Raw genomic sequence first — 6,252 nt, 5'->3', positions numbered from 1 at the left:
GCGCGCGCGTGTGTGTGTTTTCTATGCCTGTTGATACACAAGCACATAACAAGTCGAGTGACACAGTCATCGTGACAATGTGTATGCACATAAATACTGTAGGTGTGCACTAATTAAATCTCCTCCTACTGGATTGAAAAGCTCAGTTGTTAGGCCCAGATAGTTATGCAAAGCCAAAAAGGTGACTCTTTGGAGGAGCACCATAATTATCTGAAACAGGGGGGGAAACACACACAGAAAACTCTGGCAGAATATACTAAATATCATGTTGTAGCTACATCCAAATTAGATGTTTAATTGGAGAAAAAACAAACACTACATCATGCAATCTGTTACCTGAATGACGCGTACAAGTGTCTCAGGACGACACAGTTTTATATGGAGCTGGATAACCCTGGCAAAATCGAAGATAAGAATCAGAGAAATCTCATCCACATCTTTCACAGCTATCTATTTGGAACTGTCCTCTAAGTAATAAATTGGGCTAAGGATACTTTCCCCAAGGTTTATTACGTGACCTGTACGTGTACCTGTGCTTGCAGCATTTTAATGTGGCCTAAATAACTGTCAACACTTCAAAGCTCTATAACACAAGTGTGATAGTGTTTAAATGGTTTCTATGCAATGGCAACAAAGTAACAAGATATGAAAAAGTTATTCTATTGTAAGAACTGATTTTTCTATACATTACATACGTGGTTTGAGTTCATTACTGCACAATCAGTTCCAAACAACATCAATCTGAGTGTGTGAAAAGGATGACAAATCAGTTCCAAACAACATCAATCTGAGTGTGTGAAAAGGATGACAATGATGTATTTTAAGAAGAGAAAAACAAAGTTGAAAAGATGCAGCTTTAAATAAACAAATTACAGCAAATACAAAGTACATTAATTTTGTTTCAGGGGCATGAAGGTAATGAATAAACAAATCACACTGACACAGACACTTCAGAAGGCAAATGAGGACATAACCTAGAGAGAAAAAAGCAGGAGCTCACAGTGATAGTGTCCAGAATACTGAGCAGGCTGTGGACGCTGTCTCCGGGGAGGACATCCTTCACCACTGATTCTGTGCCATCCTGCAATACAGAAAAGAAGAATACAGGACATGATGCCAACAAAATAATATTAATAAGGTAAAAAATATTTCACACTGTCTAAACAAATCTGCAGACATCTAGTTGGATGAAAGCAGGAATTTAAGCAAGCCAACAACATATTGGGATGCCACTCACTTGTTGTGATGGCAAAAAATGAAGTAGTTACTAATTATTCTACTGCCCTCTTGTGTTCATACTTTATCATTAGACGTAAACACGGAAACTGGAAAATAGAAAAGAAGACTGAAAATGAATGTAAATTAAATTAGGTACAGTTTTCAGTTGACCTCGCATTACACTTATTAAATGACCAGTGGACACAGCTGTTGACATGGAAATACAATATAAAGCAATTAAGTTTCAAGATTAGCCTGAAGAGAGAGTCAGATGCAGATCATCATGTCATTTACATACAGTCCCGATCAAAAGTTTAAGACCACTTGAAAAATGGCAAAAAAAAATATATATATATATCATGTATTGCATGGTTGGATCTTAACAAGGTTCCAAGCAGAGCTTCAACATGCAACAAGAAGAAATGGGAGTGAGACAAATCATTTTTTACAGCATGTAATTTATTGAAAACAACGTTTAAACTGAAACAGGCTGTTTTACAGCTGATCAAAAGTTTAGGACCACACCTTCAAAAAAAAAACCTGTAAACCCCACCAAAACAGAAATCAAAGTTCCAAACATGAACTCAGTAATGAGTAGCTCCAAGTAGTAGAGTAGCACATTCTTCTTGATCTCTTCAAAATGTTGTTGCAGCATGCTTGATTCAAGCATCTCCATGAGGTGAGTGGGAACATTTCTCCAAGTGGTGAAGACGGATGCACGAAGGGCACCTACTGTCTGAAACTGTTGACCATTTTTATAAGCTTCCCTTGCCATCCATCCCCAAAGGTTCTTAATTGGGTTTAGATCAGGGGAACACAGAGGATGATCCAAAAGAGTGATGTTATTCTCCTGGAAGAAGTCCCTTGTCTGTGGGCATTATGTACTGAAAAACCCAGTCCTTACCAGACAGACGAGGTCCCTCAGTCTTGAGGGATGCTCTCTGCAACATCTGGACATTGCAAGCAGCCATTTGACGCCCCTGCACCTCCTGAGCTCCACTGAAGGAAACAGCACCTCAGACCATTATAGCGCCCCCTGCATCTCAGGTGGGATCTGTCATGACAGTAATGCTGAAAACCATCAGGACCATCAAGGTTAAATTTTATCTCATCAGAGAATAAAACTTTCTTCCACCTTTCCATGTCCCATGTTTGGTGCTCTGTTGAAAAGTCCAAACAGTTAGTTCTGTGGTTCAAGGAGACGAGACCTTTGAAGACGGGTTTTGTTTTTGGAGCCCTTCAGTCTCAGATGCTGCTAATGGTTATGGGGCTGCAGTCAGCACCAGTCACGGCATTCATTTGGGCCAAGGATTGTCCAGTGTCTTGACGGACACCCAATTGGATCCTCCAGCTGAGTGCTGGTGAAAGTTTTTGGGGTCTTCCACTTGACTTTTTTGTTCCATAACCCTCAGGAACATTTAAGAAATGTCAAATGACTGCCTGACTGTGTCCCACCTCAGCAGTGATGGCGTGCTGTGAGAGACTCATTTCTTCTTGCTGCATGTTAAAGCTGTACTTCGAACTTTGTTAAGATCCAACCATGCAAAATATGATTTTTTGCCATTTTTTCAAGTGATCTTAAACGTCTGAAAAGCCTTAGTTTTTTTTAAAGAGACTCCCTTCAGGGATCTTGTAGGCTCTGGGGTCAAAATTACTTTTGAGATGATATATTTGATATTAAACATTAGCAATAAATTAAATACTGTGCATCTTTAATACAAAAATGCCTTTAACATGTTAAGTGCACTCAATTAATTCTTTCCAAATGTTAATTCATGACATCACAGTTTATTTATGACATAATAATTTATTGCATTAAGGTGTACATAGTTTGGATAGTATTTACTCGTACTATCATTGTCTACCATTAAAATTTACTTGGTGATGTGTGACAAGCAGAGGTGGCAAAAGTAAAGACATTCTGTACTTAAGTAGAAGTACAGATACTAGTGTTAAAAAAGCAGAGGTACTGATTCAAATTCTTTACTCAACTAAGTGAAAAAGTACTTGTTACCTAAACATGAGTCTAACTACTGTTTGTGTGTGTGTGTGTATGTCTTGACCTCAAAATGCACTCGGCCTCACCCCGCCTGTTGACGCTTCTGACCTTTTTCCAGACAGAAGCTCTCTGTGATAGGTGTAATAATCTTAACTAAGAACATGTGTAATCTACTGAATAAATGCTTTGATGAAATGATAATTAATGTAATGGTAATGATGATGGTTATGAATAGTAGCAGTAAAATATTTCCCTGATCTCCACATACTCAAAGAAAGTAAAAAGTAGTTTTCTACCAGCTATTTGGTGCAAAGCTAACTGAAGCTTGTGCTATATTAATGTAATAATTAAATATTACTAGTACATGGGAGTACAAACTTTCATTTTTAATCGTAATAAATGTACTCAGCTTGAATCAGTTAAGCAGAACATGAGCAGAGAAAAAGAAACAATTTTTTTTAAGTAGCTCTATTTCCTGTTGCCTACATTATAGAGGGTGAGTTTGCCTCTAAACAGAAAATGAGTACAGTCAGGGGTTAAAGCTGAATTAGCAGATCAAGTCAATTTATTTTATTAGCACACTTAAAAAGAACAGAGGTTGACCAAAGTGAATTCAACAAGATGTAAGCAGATATTTTTACCTGTTGTCCTGGCTGATTTCCAGCCAGGACAACAGGACTGGTATAAAGTTGGTATGAAGCTGGAATTCAGTGAATGAATCTAATATCATCAGCTTAACTTCATATTAATATCTGCTACACAGATGTGACTAAACTCTGACCATGAGCACCGCAAACTGTGCACCAGTCACACACAGTTTAAATCCACAGTACAGCAAACTAACCTGTTTATGCTGCACTAAACTCCATATTATTTTTATGTAACTTTTAAATTAAACAGTCAACCTCAGTTTGTTTAGCAGCATGTTTCACAATATGAAAAAACATAATGGCACATGTACAGACCCAACATGTGAATTTTAAACATGAGTTCTCCAACGAGAAGACGCTATGGCACACGTTTTTGCCTCTTTCATTTATTTTTATGCCAGGTCCCCTGGTGATTGTAACACAAACAGGTTTGCCTTTCACGTGTTACTGTTTAGGCTCAAATCAGTTTGATGTTTGAAGGGCTGCACTGACCTGAAATAATAACATTCCTCAAATGTTAAGCCAAATGTAACAAGTCCGTTTTGAAAATGCAATTAGAAGGTACAGATATTTGTTCAAAATAGAGGGAGTAGTAAAAACTTCTGGTGAACAGTGTGAGAAATATGCATAAAAAAAGAAAAGAAAGAAAGAAAGAAATTAGGAACCATGCGCCTGCTGGCAATTTTCCATGAAGATGATTTGAAATTTCTAATTGTCTTTCTCTTTCTTCTCAGATATTAAGCTTCTGGATTCATTACCGATGGTTTGTCTAGCGGGCGCTCTTATGTGCAGCCACACAGTGGCACTGCTCTTCCAAATGACACATTACTCACCACTGACAGTGCCAGTTGTGGCCCCTGTGCATAGCTGCAGTGAATCTGAACAGCAATGGCACGATACAGGTCCCACACAATGGTAATTTAATTAAGGTTAAAGAACACTTTTTATGACTTTTTTCTGTCTCAGTTTCTCAGTGTGAACATACAGTATGGGTTACGCAAACACGCATCTCAATTTTAAAATCTCCGCCACTTTATTAGGTATGACTATGTCCACTGTACAGTAAGAAGCTATTTGCGGCCATCTCAGGTACACTACACTTGTGGCCTATTAAACAACTTTTTAAGCTTATTGTATTTCAAATTTGTCATTAAAATACTTTTTAAAAATATGATTGTTCTCTACAGAAATTGTCTCATGCAGTCCAAGTGAAATCTGAAGATGGTCAGAAGCCACCAGAGCAGGGTGCAGAACAATTTTGCCGTACATGAATTTAACTACAATTTTCAGTCATTACAAAGGTTTCCAAAGAGGTTATGACGGGTATGCCACTGTGGTACATGGATTGATTTTAGGAATAACCACTTCCTATTTCAAAAAAATGATTGAAGCAAAAACTTATTATAAATTAGCACTTTATACACGCTATTATTAAACAATACAATCTGTATTTAAGGACAGTACCTGAGTGACTTAAAGCTGTCAGATTATACTGGAGCATCAGCAGTCTTTCACATGATTATTCTAGGGATATGATTGGCTGATTCTCCAAACGTGCACACTATGCAAATCGTACTGGGAGCCACCAACACACAGAAGCTTGTTGAGCTAATGATGTGCTCAAAAAGAGATCAAGGGTGACCTCTACTGTTTAAATTCAAGATGATGCATGATGAATATGTATTTTCAGCTCAAGACGCTATCCTGTCTTCTTTCTCCAACCCCTCCCTCGCAATCAAAGCAACCACAGCGCATGCAGCAAAGTTGTTAGCAAAGTTCTTGTCTCAGGGGCATCTTTACACAGCCTGCACCTGGTGTCCTACCTGGTGTGATAGACCCCAACCTCTATGGATCTTGTGCTTAGTGCTTGTTCCTGTGCTGCCATGATTAGTGCCTCTGTGCTGTCTTTCAGTCCAGCTTTGTCCAGCCACTGGTAGGATTTCTGGATGTCAACCACTTCCTCTGCCGGTGGTACATACCGTGCAGGGGCCTATCGTTCCATGATGGTTCCCCCTGTTCCTCCTCATTCCTTGGTTTTTGCTGCCTGAGGTATTCGCTGAGCACGTGGTCAGTTGGGGCCATCTTATTGATGTATTCGTGGATGTTCGTTGTCTCATCGTGGACTGTGGTGCTGACACTCACCAGTCCCCGGCCTCCTTCTTTCCGTTTTGCGTACAGCCTCAGGGTGCTGGACTTGGGGTGAAACCCTCCATGCATGGTCAGGAAGCTTCCTTGTCTTGATGTCAGTGGCTTCTATCGCCTCCTTTGGCCAGCTTATTAACCTTATCACCAGCAGGGCGTAGGTGTTGATAACCCGGATCTTACCGTTCAGCTGACTCCTCAGGACTTGCCTCACACTCTGCAGGTGGTTGCAGCTTTCCTAGC

Source organism: Pundamilia nyererei, unplaced genomic scaffold, assembly GCF_000239375.1.
Source record: "Pundamilia nyererei isolate P.nyererei 1_Seehausen unplaced genomic scaffold, PunNye1.0 scaffold00032, whole genome shotgun sequence".
NCBI lineage: Eukaryota > Metazoa > Chordata > Actinopteri > Cichliformes > Cichlidae > Pundamilia > Pundamilia nyererei.
This window is presented reverse-complemented; position numbering follows the sequence as displayed.